General features: G+C 45.7%; 1 protein-coding gene and 1 long non-coding RNA gene across 4 annotated transcripts in view; one reads left to right on the top strand and one right to left on the bottom strand.

The window, feature by feature from the left end:
- Positions 1 to 15915, top strand: part of MLXIP (MLX interacting protein) — a 68475-nt gene that overhangs the window by 11951 nt on the left and 40609 nt on the right. The window contains exon 1 of one of the 3 annotated variants that reach the window (XM_028830022.2): positions 8054 to 8193. The exons of the other annotated variants lie outside the window; for them this stretch is intronic. The gene's annotated coding sequence lies outside the window, so the exon portion shown is untranslated. Of the gene's footprint in view, positions 1 to 8053; positions 8194 to 15915 lie in introns of those variants that run through there. 3 annotated transcript variants of the gene reach the window in all.
- On the bottom strand, positions 6351 to 9495 carry LOC144333172 (uncharacterized). The gene is made up of 3 exons (XR_013401625.1): positions 9354 to 9495; positions 7589 to 9219; positions 6351 to 7522 (listed from the first exon to the last, which is right to left on the bottom strand). It is a non-coding gene; the product is annotated as an uncharacterized LOC144333172 (long non-coding RNA).

Consider the following 15915-nt stretch of genomic DNA (forward strand, 5'->3'; position numbering starts at 1 on the left):
GGAGACACCTAGTACCTTTGTTATTCGGGTGTTGGCTTCCCATTTCCTATAGTAAGGCTGTTTTAGAGAGTCAGCTAGGAACTTCCTTACAGGGTGAGAAGAAGGAAATGGCTGTGAGGTATGTGGAAAGATGATGGGATTGGAATCCACAAGACAGTGGTGTGACTGGTTAGCATCTGCCACTTAGCTCCTATAAGTCTTGGTGCCCATGAGGGTGGGGGATGCAAGAGAGAGAGGGTTAGACTGGAGTCATGGTTACCAACCTTACTCTTCTTCCTTGGCTTTCTTTTTTGAAAGACGTTTCCTTAGGAACAAAGTGCATTCAGTAATTTAAAAAGAAACTAATTACCAGTGTATGCCACAACATGAATGAATCTCAGAAACACTATGTTGAATGAAATAAGCCTTACTCAGCCGGGTGTGGTGACTCACACCTGTAATCCCAGTACTATGCGAGGCCGAGACAGGCAGATATTTGAGGTCAGGAGTTCGAGACCAGCCTGGCCAACATGGCGAAACGCTGTCTCTACCAAAAATACAAAAAATTAACTGGTGTGGTGGCACACGCCTGTAATCCCAGCTACTTGGGAGGCTGAGGCAGGAGAATCGCTTGAACCTGAGAGGCGGAGGTTACTGTGAGCCGAGATCTCACCACTGCCCTCCATCCTGGGCAACAGAGCGAGACTCTGTCTCAAAAAAGAAAAATAAGATAAAATAAGATGGATTAATGGATGGAGAGATGGCTTAGTGGTTCTAATTGTAGAATCCAGGTGGTGGGTACTTGAGTATTCATTGTATAGTTCTTTCAACTTTCCTTGTATGTTTGATAATTTTCTTAATAAAATGTTAGGAAAATTGCATTTACTTGAAGAATGACCATCATGGCTTTATCATGGGCAAGTAAATACTTTAAAAAATATTGATCTACCTGAAGCTATCTTCCCACAAATAAAAGAAAAAATATTGAAAACAATGTTTGGAATGAAGTACTGATGCATGCTGCAGCATGGAAGAACCTTGGAAACGCTGCCCTAGGTAAAAGAAGGCAGACACGAAAGACCATGTATGTGATCTGTTGATGCGAAAGGCCTAGAGCAGCAAACTCATAGACTCAGAAAGCAGAGCAGTGGCTGCCAAGGGTTGGGGAAAGGGAAAATGGATAGTCACTGCTAATGGTTGTTGTTTTTTTTTTTTTGAGGCTGTGATGAAAATGTTCTAAAATTAGGGTGGCAATGGTTACACAACTCTGCATATACTGAAAACCACTGAATGCTGTTAAAGGGTCACTTTGATGGTATGTAAATTATGTCTCAGTAAGCTGTTATTGTTTTAAAAATGTTGAAAACAGTTCGGATTTTCAACATTATCTTTAGGAATCTGACTTGGGAAGTGCAAGATCAGATGATCTTAGAGATCCTAACTATGTCAGTGTCTAGAAATTCCATGAGTCTTTATCTTTACTGTGTGCAGTAAGTGGAGGAGTGTTTGGGAAAGTGACCTCCTTGGAGCATTCCTTCTAGACTGAAAATGACGTGGGAATTGGTTTCTCCAGCTTGCACCAGAGCTTGCCAAATCACCATCTGTATGTGTGTGGAGGGTAAAGTTAGTTTGTTAAGACCTTTACGGCCGGGTGCAGTGGATCAGACCTGTAGTCCCAGCACTTTGGGAGGCCAAGGCAGGTGCATCGCTTGAGCTCAGGAGTTTGAGACCAGCATTAGCAACATGAAAAAACCTTGTCTCTGTTTAAAAATAAATAAATAAATAAATAAATAAATAAAAGACTTTTTCTTCTTTTATCTGGGTCAAGGGTCACAAACTTAAATACTCACAAGGACCAGCAAATAGGATATCTGTAAGGCTAAAAAGACCTTTTCTGTTACTTATTTTCCTCCTTTTCATAAAGTCATGGTTATGGAGAAATCTCTCTTTGTTATGAAAACTGTAAGCATAAACTGCAGTTGACTTGGTCTCAATGACAGGCAGTAGGGAGTAGTGGAGACTGTGGTGAACTACAGAGTGTTTGCTGAAAGAGCAGCCATCACTCAACTTCAGGTGATTCTTGCGATTTGGGAATGTGAGCCTAGTGTTATGAGATTCGACATATTTTAAAAACTGGAGGAAATCTGGATTTAAGGTCTGAATTCAGCTATTAGGTATTCTGGGGATGTGAGTTTAATCTAGATTGAATGTGGTTTAGAAGTGAGTCTTGGCCTAAGCGATGAAGGTGATGTGCCGTTTGCCACAGATTGGCTCTGGCACAAGAAAATTTTTTTTTTTCCTTTCCTTTTCTTTTTCTTCTCTTCTCTTTTCTTCAATTTTCTTCTTTTCTTTTCTTTTCTTTTTTTCTTTGAGATAGGATCTTTCCCTGTCAACCACACTGGAGTGCAGTGGCGCGATCTCAGCCCATTGCAACCTCCACATCCTGGGCTCAAACTATCCTCCTGCCTCAGCCTCCCAAGTAGCTGGGACTACAAGGCGTGCACCACCATGCCTGGCTAATTTCGGTATTTTTTTTGGAGAGACAGGGTTTCGCCATGTTGCTCAGGTTGGTCTTGAACTCCTGGGCTCTAGCAACTCATCTGCCATGGGCCTCCCAAAGTCCTGGGATTACAGGTGTGAGCCACTGAGCCTGGCCAAGGTAGATTTTTTTGGGGGGTGTTCTTACGCTATGTCTACCTTCTTGGCCCTGCTCTGTTTAAAGTCACAGGACCATAATCTTCTGAATACCAAATCTAAGACTGTCTGCCTGGTACACCCCAGAGGTATGCATGTGCCTAGGAGACAGTTAGTTACTCTGAGTTATGAGGTTTTAAGTATGATTTTAAGTATTCTTGTCCTTGAAATGGAGGATATATTCTCCATTTTGTGAAATTCTTGGACTATAGGTTCCATTCCATTTTAAACTCTCACCCCTCAGCATCACCACCATACTTGACTAAGGTGGGGCTGTTTGCATAGGGTAATTTTGGGATGAGGGAAAGGGACAATACTTTGAACTCTATAAACAGTTGATTTGGCTGGAGTTGAAACAAAATTACAACATTAAGTTAGACTGAGGAGACCTCTGTCTTGGCTCTTGTTGAGTTTCTGACCTGCACATTTTATATTATGTTACATATCTCCAGCTTTGCTTCCCCAATATATGTGTTGTTGTGTGTGGCGTGTGGGATGTGTGTGGGGTGTGGGGTGTGGTGTGTGTGTGGTGTGTTTGTGTGTGTGATGGGGTATGTGGGGTGTGTGGTATGGATATGTATGTGTTGTGTGTATGTTATGTGTATGTGTGGTGTGGTCTGTGTGTGTGTGGTGTGTGTGCGTGGTGTGTGTGGCGTGCGTGTGTTGGTGTGTTTGCAGTGTGTGGTGTGTGGGGTGTGTGTTGGTGTGTGTGTGTTGGCATGTGGGGTGTGTGGTGTGTGTAGTGTGTGGGGCGGTGAGTGTCTGTGTGTGGTGTGTGTTGGTGTGTGGTGTGTGTGTGAGGTATGGTGTATGGTGTTTGTGGTGTGTGTTTCTGTGTGTGCTGTGTGGGTGTGGGGTGTGTGTGTGGTGTCTGTGTGTGGTGTGGGTGCATGGTATGTGTTTGCAGTGTCTCTGTGTTGTGTGTGTTGGTGTGTGTGGTGTGTTGGTGTGTGGGTGTGCGTATTTGTGGTGTGTGTGTGGTGTGTGTTGGTGTGGTGTGGGGGGTATGTGTGTGGTGTATGGGTGTGTGTGTGGTGTTATATGTGTGAGGTGTGTGTGGTGTGTGTATTGGTGTGTGTATGTTTGCGGTGTGTGTTTGATGTGTGAGGTGTGTGTGTGCAGTGTCTGTGTGTTGGTGTGTGTGGAGGGTGCATGTGTTGGTGTGGGGGGTGTGTTTGCGGTGCCTGTGTGGTGTGTGTGTGGTGTGGGTGTAGTGTATATGTTGGTGTATGTGGTGTGTGTATTTGCGGTGTCTGTGTGTGTTGGTGTGTGTGGTGTGGGTTTGCAGTGTCTGGTGTGGTGTACTGGTGTGTGTGTTGGTATGTGTGTGAGATGTGTGGGATGTGTGTGTACATGTTTGCAGTGTCTGTGTGTGGTGTGTGTTGGTGTGTTGGTGTGTGTGTGTATGCGGTGTCTGGTGTGTTGGTGTGTGTGTGGATGTGTGTGATGTCTGTGTGTGTGTCGTGTGTGTTGTGTGTGGTGTGTTGGTGTGTGTTGGGGTATGTGTGAGTGTGTGTTTGTGGTGGGTGTGGTGTTGGTGGGTGTTGTGTGTGGTGTGTTGGTGTGTGGGTGTGTTTGCAGTGTAAGGCGTGTTGGTGTGTGCAGTGTGTTGGTGTGTGTGATGGTGTGTGTGGGGGTGTATGTTTTTGGTGTCTGTGGTGTTGGTGTGTGTGGTGTGTGTTGTGTGTGGTGTGTTGGTGTGTGTGTGGGTGTGTGTGTTTGTGGTGTCTGTGTTGTGTGTGGGGTGTGTTGGTGTGTGTGTGTGGTATGTGTGGGGCAGTGCGTATGTTTGAGGTGTCTGTGTGTGGTGTTGGTGTGGGGTGTGTGTTATGTGTGGTGTGTTGGTGTGTGTGTTGGTATGTGTGTGGGGTGTGTGGGTGTGTTTGCAGTGTTTGTGTGTATGGTGTGGTGGTGTGTGTGCAGTGCCTGGTATTGGTGTGTGTGATGTGTGTGTGGTGTGTTGGTATGTGTGTGCAGTGTCTGTGTGGTGTGGTGTTGGTGTGTATTGTGTGTGGTGTGTTGGTGTGTGTGGGATGTGTGGGTATGTGTGGGTGGTGTCTGTGTGTGGGGTGTGTGGGGTGTGTGGGTATGTGTGTGCGGTGTCTGTGTGTGTGGTATGGTGTTGGTGTGTGTGGTGAGTGTGTGGTATGTTGGTGTGTGTGTGGGTATGTGTTTGCAGTACACATTCACATACATGGACACGTACTGCTTGTGCAGCCACCTTGCACAGATTCCTTAGGATTCCTGGCTCTGGCTTTTTGATCTGGTTTGGAAAGGTGTTGGCAAGTAGCTTTGTTGTTCTTAAGTGCGTTAGCATAGGCCTCTAATCCAGATTCAAATAGCGTTTGTATTTATCCGCAATGCAGTGCTTCCCCTGCGGAGATATGTTTGCTGAAAAGTTGGGGAATTCTTTAAAGCTTAGGACCTTACTTTTTTGAATTTTTCCACATCTTTCAGGCTTCCTTCCAGATTTTACTCATTGTTATTTCTCTATGTTCATAGTATAGATTTTTGTTTACATTTTTTTTTTTAATTATACTTTAAGTTCTAGGGTACATGTGCACAACGGGCAGGTTTGTTACATATGTGTACATTTTAAAATTAAAGTTAACTTTTTCTTTTCAAGTTTCATTTCAAATTATCATAGAAAAATCAGAAATATAGGTAAAGCTAAAAATAAATAAAAATTACAACACCCAGAGATAACTTGTCAGTTCTCTAGTGTTTATTCTTTTTTTTTTTTTTTTTTTTTTTTTTTTTTTTTTTGAGACGGAGTCTCGCTCTGTCACCCAGGCTGGAGTGCAGTGGCCGGATCTCAGCTCACTGCAAGCTCCGCCTCCCGGGTTTACGCCGTTCTCCTGCCTCAGCCTCCCGAGTAGCTGGGACTACAGGCGCCCGCCACCTCGCCCGGCTAGTTTTTTTGTATTTTTTAGTAGAGACGGGGTTTCACCGTGTTAGCCGGGATTGTCTCTCGATCTCCTGGCCTCGTGATCCGCCCGTCTCGGCCTCCCAAAGTGCTGGGATTACAGTCTTGAGCCACCGCGCCCGGCCTTTTTTTTTTTTTTTTTTTGAGACGGAGTCTGGCTCTGTCGCCCGGGCTGGAGTGCAGTGGCCGGATCTCAGCTCACTGCAAGCTCCGCCCCCCGGGTTTACGCCATTCTCCTGCCTCAGCCTCCCGAGTAGCTGGGACTACAGGCGCCCGCCGCCTCGCCCGGCTAGTTTTTTGTATTTTTTTAGTAGAGACGGGGTTTCACCGTGTTCGCCAGGATGGTCTCGATCTTCTGACCTCGTGATCCGCCCGTCTCGGCCTCCCAAAGTGCTGGGATTACAGGCTTGAGCCACCGCGCCCGGCCCTCTAGTGTTTATTCTTATAGACCTTGTTTTTTATTTTTATTTTTTGCATGGTGAGTACATATATGTTTTCCTTATTTTAATTTTTATTATTTTTTTTGAGACAGAATCTCGCTCTGTCGCCAGGCTGGAGTGCAGTGGCGCGGTCTCGGCTCACTGCAACCTCCACCTCCCTGGTTCAAGCGATTCCCCTCCCTCAGCCTCCCAAGTAGCTGGGACTACAGGTGCAGGCCACCACATATTTTTTCCATTTAATAGAGTTTGAGCATTCCTCCAAGCCACAAAATATCCATCTGCAATTTTTTATTTTTTAAAGGTAGGTTCACTTTGTTGCCTAGGCTGGGCTGCAAATGTGTGATCATAGCTCACTGCAGCCTTGAACTCCTGGGCTCAAGCAATCCTCCCGCCTCAGCCTCCCGAGTACCTGGGACCACAGGTGTGCACCACCACACCCGGCTTCTGCAGTGTTACTTAGTAGCTGGATAGTATTTCATTGTGTGGATGTACTACTGTTTATTTAATGTCTCTGTTGATCACTGAGAATATTTCTGTGGTGTTTTTGGTAACCTCTCCCCGTGTTTCTGGGCCCCTGTTCCATTCATCTCTGTTTTCATACCCCTGGTTGGCTACTTTCTCTGAAAATATCTCTGCTTCCTCCTCCTTCCTGACAGGACCCTTTACCCTGGGAAGCTTTCAAGACTGTAAAACGGCAGCAATTCCTGTCACCACTTTAGGCACCCCTCCTTGTCCCACTGTCCCACCCTCCCGGGACAGGCATGTCTAGGGGAATGGTGGTCAGCAGGCGCTGAGCTGAATGGTGGCCTGTTTGTTCTGAGTCCAGAGCTGAAAGCTTTTATGTATGTCCAGCAGCCTGCTGTGGGGCAGGGGTAGAACGCACAGTCAGCAGCGTGCCCACAGGACTGATGCCGCAGCTTGCATGCCTAGTGGCGCTCTGCTGACAGACCCCCGAGGCTGTGACCGCAGCGTCACTGAGGTGACTGCTGCCCTTGGCTGTGTGTTGTGCCTGAGGTAGGGAGAGCAAGGCTCTGTGAAAGTTGTGATTCCAGGTGTGAGTCCCCCCAGCTGGTGTGAGCTCTCACGTGGAACTGGAATGCTGCAGATGCATGTCCCTGCGAGTTACAAAACTGGGGAATGACTTGGTACGTGGAAGGAAGAGCTGACTCAACGCTCTGAAAAATGATTTAAATACTTTTTGTCAGATTGAGTCCGGAGATGCTGCTCTCTGGCTTGGCAGCCTTGTTTCTCAGCTGCTCGCTTGTGGTGCTTCCGTGGGTCTGTCTGTCCTAACACTTCCATTGTCGGAGGAGTGCTCAGCAGAGGGGCTGTTGGTCGAAGGCATGAGGACTTTGGTTATGGGTGTTTCTTTTGCAGGGAACAGGGTCTCACTCTGTCCCCCAGGCTGGAGTGCAGTGGTGCGATCACAGCTCACTGCAGCCTTGAACCCCTGTGCTTAAGCAGTCCTCTAACCCTGGCCTCACTACAAGTGTGAGCCACTGCACCCAGCCTCAATTTTAAACAAGCAGGGCCAGGTTCGGTGGCTCACGCCTGTAATCACAGCGCTTTGGGAGGCTGACGTGGGAGGATCACTTGAGCCCAGGAGTTCCAGATCATCCTGGGCAACATAACGAGACCCTGTTTTTACAAAAACTAAAAAATTAGCCAAGTGTTGTGGCTCACACCTGTAGTCCCAGCTACTCAGGAGGCTGTGGCAGGAGGATCTCTTGAGCCCAGAAGTTGGAGGCTGCTGAGCTATGATCACTGCACTCCCCCCTGGATGACAGAGTGAGACCCTGCCTCTAAAAAAAAAAGAATTAATTAATTAAAATTGCTCAGGCCCAGCTGTGTGAAGGCTGGTGTCCCCACACTGCCCGCCATCCCCCTGCTGTGTTCTTGCTGAGAGCTCCTTCCTAGGGCTCCATTTCCTGGCCCAGTGGAAGGCCTGCTCCCAGCTCCCTACACTCCCAGGCTGCTCCCTTATCTATTGGGCCAGTCTCTCTTTCCCTTTCGTTTTGGAATCCATGGGTTTCCCCTCCCCACCCCTCCACGAGAAACCTTGGCAGAAGGCTTTGTCCATAGGGAAGCAAAGAACCCAGTTAGCAGCTCAGCTCTGGCCTGGCCTTGGCCTTCCACAGTACTGCGAGCCAGCAGGTAGGTAAGCTCACCTGTACTATGCACGGCCTCCTTCAGATCCTTCTTAGGGCAGCCTACCAGAGACTGTATTTGCAGAGGAGCTGGCAGGGCCTGTGTGGAGCCAGCTACGCTGTGCCTGATAAGTTTGTTTGCTTATCTTTGTTTGTGTGCTTGTTGTTGGCTCCTTGGAGCTATGGGTGTGTTTGTGGGGTGTTGGAGATGACTGACCCTGATTGGTAAAGTAGGGATGAAGTGAGCAGGGCAGGGTGTGGTGTGAGAAACCCTGTCATCTGTTCTTCCAGTGCCCCCCAGTTCTTCCCCACAGAGAGATTTTCCTTCTTTTCCCTGTCCTAGAGGGCCCTGGGGCAGCAGCTTTTAGGTTCTTGGAAAGATGGGGAGCAACCACCCCCGCTGAGCAGCTGAGATTGAGGTTGGGGTATGCTGCCCTCCCAGACAACTGGAAGATTGACACAGCAGCGCTGTGTTTCAGCTCTTTGTTCTTTGTTGGCTGGGATCACTGGAAATATATCAGTGAGACTTAAATGTGTCCTGGGAGCTTGAGCTGCCCAGTAGGCGACCCGTGGCTGCAGAACAGCCAGCTCCAGTGATGTGTCATCTTGGAAGGGCAGCTGGCCTGCCTTCTGTCGGGTCACATGGGTTGGCTGATGTCGGATTCTATGTAATTTTTTTCCTCCTTTTTAACATGGTGCCTCAAAGTCACGGGGACTTGAGGGTAGAAATTAGGAGGGAAGGACAGGTTTTTCAGCTGGCTCTTGGGCTGTGCTTGACAAAGCCATAATTGTTTTGAATAAAGCGCCAGTTGGTGTGGTTTGCGTCGCTCTGGTGCTCTGAAATTGGCTTCTCTTCTTCCACCTCTGCTGCTGATCCTGGGGGTGGGCTGGGAGGAAGACCACTGGTTCCAGAGGAGAAACCATTTCCCTTTGCCTCCCTGCTCAGCAGGAGCAGCGGGAACAGCGTCTTAGGGCAGTGAGTTAACTACTGCAGAGCAGCTGGGCATGGTGGCTCATGCCTGTAATCCCAGCACTTTGGGACGTCGACGGGGGAGGATCACTTGAGCCCAGGAGTGTAAGACCAGCCTGGGCATCATAGCAGGATCTTCTACAAAAAATTGTTAAAATTAGCCAGGCATGGTGGCATGTGCCTGTGGCCCCAGCTACTTGGGAGGCTGAAGTAGGAGGATGGCTTTAGCTGGGGAGTTTGAGGCTGCAGTGAACCATGATTGTGCCACTGCACTTCAGCTGGCCTGGGCAACAGAGCAAGGCCCTGTCTCCAAAAAAAAAAACAAAAACAAAACAAAACCCCAAAACAAACAAACACAAAAACCAAACTATTGCAGAGCAGACTGCTGTCTCTTGGTTCAGTGGGCATCCTGGACCCCAGCTGTTGCAGTCAGCCCTGCCTCTTGGTAATGCCCTGGGGGCATTGCCCTTCCAGGCATCACACTGCGTGCTGGTGGCCCCAGCCTCACTTGGCCCTTGCTTGTTCCAGACATGAGACCACCTGCTCTGGCCAGGTTCCCCACCTGCTATCCCTGCAGCCCTGGCTGATTTCCTTAACGTCCTTTTTGGTCTGATGTCTGTCCCTATCATGTGTATGATGCTTCAGGCTGCAAATAACCAGCAAGAGAGAGCAGTTCCTCTGCTGAACTCCCTCAGGTGGAGGAGCAGAGCCTCAGGGCTTTGGCTTTCTGATGCCAACTTAGGGTGCATTGTCCCACCTCTGCGCCTGCTTAGTTTCCTATTTGTGTGGCTATATGAGGAATATTCCTCATATCCAAATATATTTGTGGAAATCCCAGCCCTGAAGGAGTTTAGGGCATTAGGAGAACTCCCTTGGTGAGTGGGAGGGTGGAGGCGGCTCACATGGAAAGGTGTTTGTAGTGAGAAGATGGAGACCCCATTTCCTCCCCAAGTCAGGAACTTCATTTGTCTGCCTTTGAATTAATAGCTCTCCAAGTGCAATGTGGTTATACCCTGACATTTGAAGAGCCTAGAAGGAGGAAATGCAGAGTGCAAAAACATGTCAGGTCCCTGCCCCAGACAGCCAAGTTCAAGTGTTTTTTTCTCAAAGATGGAGCTGCTGTGCAGGAGTGTAGACCTGGTGGAGAGAGCTGGGTGGTCGGGTGGTGAGATGAAATGACCTTATCTACAGGATTCGTTATTCACAGACAGACTTGGGAAGCACCTCTATGGTACCATTTGAGGAGCACAGAAGAATCTGTGAATGGATCTAAAATGACTTCTTTCAGTCAGTCCTTTGAGTTTTACGGGATTAAGGTTGGCTTGTTATTAAAAAGTGTTTGCAAAAATACCTAATTTGCTCCTCTCTCAAGGAATAGAGCTTCCTTTGATATTAACCAGTTTTCTAGATCATTGTTGTTTATTTTGTTTAATCATCTGTTTTATGAAATTAACCATTTTTAATGGAAAGTAGAAATCTCTCTCAAATGCATACTCATTTTTGCTGCTTTCTTGAACATATTGAACAGAACTTTTGATTATTTAGAAACATATTTTTGAATATTATTTATTGCATTATTGTGGTAATCTTCCATTGTTAAGGTATATTGAATTCTCTGTTCAACTATTCCAGACTTTCTCATGAGTTAGGTTTTCAGATTGAATGATCGTCTCCTCTAGGCTGTTGGCTGTCACTTGATCAGCAGTGAGTTTCCCTTTTTGTCTGGCATCTCCCATTTTCTGTTGGTTTGCATAACTTGTTAAATTGAGTGTAAAATAAGGGTAATTAACTTAGTGAGGGTTTAGAGACTCTCCTCTGAGTCAAGTGCACAGACCTTTGTTATCTATCTTGAATCACTTTCACTTACTTCTGGATAACTAAGCTCCAGATAATTGTGAAATAATGGTATACATATAGACTCCTTTTACAGAATACTCTGAAGCCATTATTAGCCAGTTATTAGCCAGTTACATCAGTGAATGTTGTTCACCAGATTAACTTGTATATGTAATAGAAATTATCTGCAAATCATGTGAAAGGGCAAAGATCCTAAACTCTTCAAAAAATTACAGTATATTCTCATTTTTGAAATCTGGCAAATAAGTAAACTCAATCAACAGGGCAGACTGTATCCCCGTGCTAACTGAATTTTAATTTTTGCCAATTATGAGATGGACATTCACTTCTTCCCCTTTGCCAAGAGAAATCATTCTGTGGAGGTTCTTTTCCTTCCTCCTCCCTCATCGTATAGAGGTGCATACTCATGGTCAAAAGTAGGATTCAGACATTTCGGAAAGACAGGAAGAAAAGAGCCCTGGAAAACTGCTCTTAGAGTTACACCCTGTGGTTTTGTCACTTTGCTTTTTTTTTTTTTTTTTCCTGTGCCCATGTAGGTAAAAATAGACATGCAGCATCATTCTCAGTTGTCTTTTGAAGAGCGAAAAAGTTTTTAATTTTGAGAAAGTCTAATATATCTGTCTTTTTTTTTCTTTTCATGCTTTTTGTGTTGTGTTTTAGAAATCTTTGCCAATCCAAGGCCTGTGAGATTTTTCTCCTATATTTTCTTCAAGAAGTTTTATAGTTTTAGCTCTTATATTTAGGCTGTGAACCATTTTGAGTTAATATTTGTGTATGGTGTGAGGTAAGGGTTATGATTCAGTTAAATAGTCCTTTGATGAATACCTTGTTTATAGCTCTTCTCATTACACTTCTTAAATTATTTCCTTAAGATACATTCTTAAAAGTGAAACTACAATGTCAAAGTAGGTATCCACACTGAAGTCTGATATACAATGCAAGAGTAGTTTTCAGAAGTTGTATTAATTAGAAAAGACAGCCCCTAGAATGGGAGAACATATTGGCAAATTATGTATCTATTAAAGGATGTGTATCTAGAATATATAAAGAATTCTACTAATTAAAAAAAAAAAACAAATAACCCAATTTTAAAAATGGACAAAGGACTTGAATAGACATTTTTCTGAAGAAGATATACAAATGGCCAATAAACATGTGAAAAGATGTTTAATACCATTAATCGTTAGGGAAATGCAGCTCAAAACCACAGTAAGAGGCTACTTCACAGCATTAGCCTGTGGAAAGTGTTGGGGAGCGTGGAGATCTGTTCCCTCTCTGCGCTGGTGGGAATGTACAATGGTGCAGCCGCTATGGAAAACAGTCTGGCAACTCCCCAACACGTTAAACATGGAGTTACCATGTGACCCAGCAATTCCCTTCCTAAGTATCTCCCCAAGAGAAATGAAAATATAGTCCCTACAAAAACTTGTACACACATGTTCACAGAAGTATTACTCATAACTGCCAAAAGTTGGAAATAATCTAAATGTCCACCAGCTGATGAATGGATTAAACAATGTGATATATCCATGCATAGGAATATTATTCAGTGGCAAACAGGAATGGAATGCTGACACGTGCTACAACATGGATGAGCCTTGAAAACATGATGCAGAGTCAAAGAAGTGAGTCCCAAATGGTTACATATTATATGATTCAAGTTATATGAAATATGAAACATCCAGAATATGTGTTCATATAGAGACAGAAAGTGGATTGATAGTTGTTTAGGGGTGAAGTGGAATAACTGAAGAGTGTGGGCATTTCTTTTAAATGCTCTAAAATTGTGATGGCAGTTGCATAGCTCTCTGAATATATGAAACACAATTGAATTGTACACTTTATTTTTTGAGACAGGGTCTCACTGTGTCACGCAGGCTGAAGTGCAGTGGCATGATCATGGCTCACTGCAGCCTTGACCTCCCAGGCTCAAGGTATTCTCCCACCTTGGCTTCCCAAGTAGCTGGGACTACAGGTGTATGCCACCACGCCTGGCTAATTATGTATGTATGTATGTATGTATGTATGTATGTATGTATGTATGTATTTTTGAGACAGAGTTCCGCTCTTCTACCCAGGCTGGAGTGCAGTGGCGCGATTTTGGCTCACTGCAACCTCTGCCTTCTGATTTCAAGCGATTTTCTTGCTTCAGTCTCCTGAGTAGCTGGGATTACAGGTGCCCGCCACCATGCCTGGCTAAGTTTTGTATTTTCAGTGGACAAGGAGATTCACCATGTTGGCCAGGCTGGTCTCGAACTCCTGACCTTGTGATCCCGCCTTAGCCTCCCAAAGTGCTGGGATTACAGGCATGAGCCATTGCCATTGCGCCTGACCTGTTTTTTTGTTTTTGTTTTTGTTTTTTTTGAGACATAGTCTCGCTCTGTCGCCCAGGTTGGAGTTTAGGGGCATGATCTCGGCTCACTGTGACCTCCGTCTCTCGGGTTCAAGCAGTTCTCTGCCTCGGCCTCCCAAGTAGCTGGGATTAACAGGCGCCCACCACCACACTTGGCTAATTTTTTTTTTTTTTTTAAGTGGAGACAGGTTTTCACCATCTTGGTCAGGCTCATCTTGAACTCCTGACCTCATGATCTGCCCGCCTTGGCCTCCCAAAGTGCTGGGATTACAGGCCTGAGCCACTGTGCCTGACCTAATTTTTTTTTTTTTTTTTTTTTTTGTAGAGACAAGGTTTTGCTTGTGTTGCCCAGACTGGTCTTTAACTTCTGGGCTCATGTGATCCTCCTGCCTTGGTCTCCCAAAGTGCTGAGATTACAAGTGTAAGCTACCGTGCTTGGCTGAACTATACACTTCAGATGAGTGAACTGTGTGGTATGTGAACTATATTCCAATAAAGCTGTTAAAAAAAGCATGTGGTACCAATTAATAGTCCCCCTAGTGTTATTTAAGAGGGTCCAACTCCTTGCATTTTCCCCAACCCTGAGTGTCATTACTATAATTACTTCAATCAGCTCTATTAAGGTATAATATGTAAACAAATTCACCCTGAAAAGTGTACTGATTTATAGTTTTGGCAAATGTATGCACACATGTGACCACTGCAATCAATATACAGAACATTTCCATGACCCCAGAAGGTTCCCTCGTGCCCTTCCCAGGCATCCTCTCCTTCCCCATCTGCGCACTATCACTGTGAATCAGATTAGTCTTTCTATGGGGAGTTTTGTATAAATGGAATCAGTTTGTATTCTTGTGTCTTGCTTCCTTTGTTCGGCATGTTTTTAAGACTTATCCATGTTGCTGTCTGCACCTGTAGTTTATATTCTATTGTATGGATACAGCAGTGTGTTTTCTCCATTCATTTGTTGATAGATGTATTTGGTTTATCTTCAGTTTTCTTGTTTTAGGCTTTACCGTAATTACTTTTTTTTTTTTGAGATGGAGTCTCACTGTCTCACGCAGGCTGCAGTGCAATGGTGCGATCTTGGCTCACTGCAACATCCGCCTCCCGGATTCAGGCAATTCTCCTGCCTCAGCCTCTCCAGTAGCTGGGACTACAGGCACCCGCCACCACACCTGGCTAATTTTTTTGTATTTTTAGTAGAGATGGGGTTTCACCGTGTTAGCCAGAATGGTCTTGATCTCCTGACCTCGTGATCCGCCCTCCTCGGCCTCCCAAAGTGCTGGGATTACAGGTGTGAGCCACCGCGCCCGGCCAGCCTTTTTTCTTGTAGAGGAATCCTTCTGCCTTTCCCCCATGGCTCTGACCTTTTGAAGGGACTGGCCCACTTGTCTTGAAGTTTGTCCCACAGTCTACATTTGTCGTCTCCTGGTGAACATGTTTCCTTGCTCCACGTGTTTCCTCTAAACCACGTGTGAGTCCTGAAAGGCTTTGTTAGATTTAGGTGAAACATTTTTGGTGGGTGCCTCACGGGCGATCACATCAAAGGTCCATACTGTCAGGTGGGCCCAGCCTGTTGGTGGTGCTAAATTGGGCCATTTGGTTCAGACCTTGACAGCCACATCCTTTTTATCTCTGCAGTTAGTCATTGGGGAAGCTTCACTGATTGTGGAGCTCCTACACCTTAAGGACTAAGCTTTTTTCCTAATGCCTCTCTCAGTTTGACACTTACCTTAAAACTTTGCTTATTTATTTTTTTTTATTTAGAAGAGATTTTTCCCTTTTTTTTTTTGAGATAGAGTTTCACTCTTGTTGCCCAGGCTGTAGTGCAATGGTGCGATCTCAGCTCACCACAACCTCTGCCCCTACCAGGTTCAAGTGATTCTCCTGCCTCAGCTTCCTGAGTAGCTGGGATTACAGCCATGCCTGGCTGATTTTGTATTTTTAGTGGAGATGGGGTTTCTCCGTGTTGGTCAGGCTGGTCTAGAATTCCCGACCTCGCCTGCCTCGGGCTCCCAAAGTGCTGGGATTACAGGAGTAAGCCACCGCGCCCGGCCCATTTTTCACTTTTATGTAGTCAGAACACCCATGGTACAAAAGAGGTCTCTCTCAAAAACTTCCCTTTTATAAGCCCTTTCCTCCCCTTCTTTTCCTAATCTCTCTCTCGTTCCCTTCTTTCTTGGTTTGCTTTACTTTGGAACCTGATGTGACAAGTTAGCTTTGATTCCTATTCTGTCATCTTTTTGGACTATAGGTTCAGAAAATTACACTTAAGTGTGAGATGTTGGCCAACTGGCATTTCCATCGCTTCACTTGCTCTTCTTTTTTAAGGACTTGCCTGTCGCCCAGGCCAGCCCCTGGCTGGGAAAAGTAGCAGCAAGGTTGGGACTTTGATCCTAGGCTCTGCACCATGGGTGGTGTTATCTTAACTTATCATTTGTCTTCAAAGCTGCAGACCCATTTATGGTGGTGACGGAGAAGGGAGGGAAGAGCATGTCCAGAAGCCAAAGCTGCTCTGGAAAAGGCCTCTTGATTCCCTCTGCCTG

Source organism: Macaca mulatta, chromosome 11, assembly GCF_049350105.2.
Source record: "Macaca mulatta isolate MMU2019108-1 chromosome 11, T2T-MMU8v2.0, whole genome shotgun sequence".
In the NCBI taxonomy this organism is placed as follows: Eukaryota; Metazoa; Chordata; class Mammalia; order Primates; family Cercopithecidae; genus Macaca; species Macaca mulatta.